The sequence below is a fragment of the Papaver somniferum genome, chromosome 10, assembly GCF_003573695.1.
Source record: "Papaver somniferum cultivar HN1 chromosome 10, ASM357369v1, whole genome shotgun sequence".
Lineage (NCBI taxonomy): Eukaryota > Viridiplantae > Streptophyta > Magnoliopsida > Ranunculales > Papaveraceae > Papaver > Papaver somniferum.
Window position 1 is genome coordinate 118,838,813 of NC_039367.1, and position 2,923 is coordinate 118,841,735.

Consider the following 2,923-nt stretch of genomic DNA (forward strand, 5'->3'; position numbering starts at 1 on the left):
AAAAAAAAAGAAAAAAAAAAAAGGAAAAAAGGGGGAGGAGCGGGGAAGTAGGCGCGATATATCTGCCCCTCCACAAAAAAGGGGATAGACACTACCACTAACCTACCCCAGTTAATGACAAAAGTAACGCAATATCAAAAAGAAAAAGAGAGGAGAAAAGAGAATAATATTCCAACCTAAAACAAAACTTTATTCACACTTTGTTCAGAACAAAAACATAAGATAAACAACAACAGATCACGAATGGGACAACAAAACAAAAGACAATCCCCCACAAAAGGGTACGCAACCTAACCAGCCATTAATGCCCGACAACGAGCGATATCCGCGTCTAAAGCCTCCACCATCAGACGCCCGTCATCACATTGCGCGGCGGCTAAACGAAGGTCATGATCAGCTTCATTCACCAACTTGTGAATATCCCGAATAATCTTATCTTTAGATTTAGCCCCGCGAGTAAACGAGAGAGTATCTTCATGCTCATCGTATTCTTTACGCACCTTATCCCGACAAATCAACCTAAGCGTCCATAGCATGCCCACTTCTTCTCTCAAAACCAACAAACACTCTAACTCATCCTCGAGGTAGGGATTAGATACAAGCGAAGATGCAGCTGCTAAGGTCAGAATGTGTCCAAGGAGTGGCGGGGCCGTCTGGTCAGAAATCCATAGACGACAATCAGAAATGGCGCGATCTATAGTAGCCATCATTATCGAAGAATCCGCGAATAATTGATTAGCTGCATCACGAGCAGTGACAACCTCATCCAATGCGCGCTGGATTTCCAGTGATACGCGACCTGACGATTCAGCTTACTGAGCAGCTTGATACGCCTCGTGTCGCTCCTTAAAACTAGCGCGCATAGCGTCTCTGTTAGCTATCCTCTGCTCCCGAAGCGCTTCGACTTCGGTCTTCACGAGCAACAGTCGCTTCAGTTCATAATGCTTAAACATTGCCGAGACCAACACAGGATCGGGAGCCAAGGACAACACGTATTCGTGAAGAGAATTGGCCATGCAGGCGATGTGTCGACCATAAGAGAATGGGAAAACGAAGTTAAAAACGAAACTAGTGACCAAATTAAGAAATATGAACTGTATATACATAAGAGGGAATGGTGCCATTTATGATGCAACAACCGTTCACGTCTCCTCTTGCATGTTATGATACGTGTCGACTCATATTAATGTTAATGCATGAAAATCGATGCCCCTCAACGGGTCTAAGACACCCCCAAAGGGGGAGGCAAACTTGATATGAGACATGGGGACTAAAACCCAAGACCAGTCAGGAAAATCCATGAGACAAGAGGGATAAGGAAAGAATTAACAAAGAAGAAAGAAGTTTAACAACAGATAGCAAACAACACAAACATCAAAGAAATCCACAAAAGGGGAAGAGCCCCAGAACAGGTACACAGGAAAAAGCCAAATCCAAGTAAACCATCCACAAATAGCGCGCAACCTAGCCAACTATTAACGCGTGACAACGGGCAATGTCCATGTCTAAGGCTTCTACCATTAGATTCCCTTCATCACACTGAACATTGGCTCGAAATAACTCTCAATCGGCTCCGCTCACCAACCTATGGATGTCCTGCATGACTTTGTCTTTAGCTCCTGCCCCACGAGCGAGTGCAAGAGTACATTCATGCTCGTCACATTCTTTACGCACTTTGTCTTGACGAATCCGCCTTAGATTCCACAGCACGCCCACCTCCTCTCTCAGCACTAATAAGTGTGCAAGTTCATCCTCGGGATAGGACGAGCTTACAAGCGTAGAAATAGCCGCCAGAGATAAGTGTTCCTAGGGAGACGTGGGGTCGCTCGACCAAAAATATGTAAGCGACAATCAGCAATGGCACACTCTAGCGTTTTCGTCATTACTGAAGACTCCATAAGTAGCGAGTTGGCGGCGTACCGAGCAGTAACAGCGTCGTCTAATGCACGCTGGACCACGGATGTCACAAGCCCAGAGGGCTCGGCCTTCTGAGCAGCTTGATATGTTTCATGACGCTCCGTGAATTGAGCGCGCATAGAATCCCTATTTGTCAGTCTCTGTTCATGGAGTGCCTCAACTTCAGCCTTCACCAGCGGTAAATGCGCCAATTCCGGCTCCTTAAACATTGAAACCAGCGTGGGGACTGGTGCCAAAGTTAATACGTATCCGTGAAGGGAATGAGCCATCCGAGCGAGATATCTAACAGAAGAATGTGAAAATGGAAACAAAAAGCTCGAAATCGATGATCGAATTAGAAACACGATACTCTTATATAAGGAAAGCGCCACCATAAATGATGTAGTAACCGCCATGTTTCCTACGCACGTTAAGACACGTGATAATTGAGAGTGTGAAGTGATTTGACTACTATGCCATTTGACAATTGACCCAATAGTCAGGGGACTAATGTTGATGCATGAAAAATAATACCCCTTAACAGGTTCAGGGTGCCCCCAAAGGGGAAGCAAGTCTAGTATGAGATGTGGGGACTTGGGGACTAACCCCAAGTCCAGTAGGAAAATATCCATAGAGCAAGAGGGATAAAGGAGGAATTAGTATAGAAAGAGAGGTCATATTAGAGAAGGAATGGCACTAGTAGTAATTAGGGAGGTTTAGGACATGTGTCATGATGTCATAAAAGGAATGGTTTTTGGAAAGTCTGTATAAGGAAGGACAGAGTACAATAGAAAGGCAACTCTCTCTCTCTTACCATTCCTAGTAAACTGAGGTCATAAACTGAGGTCATCTGGTGTGACTAGGACGGGTAGAACCAAAATTAAACCCATCCCTCTACATTGTAGAATGAACTCCTAATGTATTTTATATGGTAGGATAAACTCGTAATAGTAGTTCATTATACCAGTTCAGTTTGCAGAATGAAGTCGTATGGTAGTTCATTTTGTAGAATGAACTCGTATGTTAC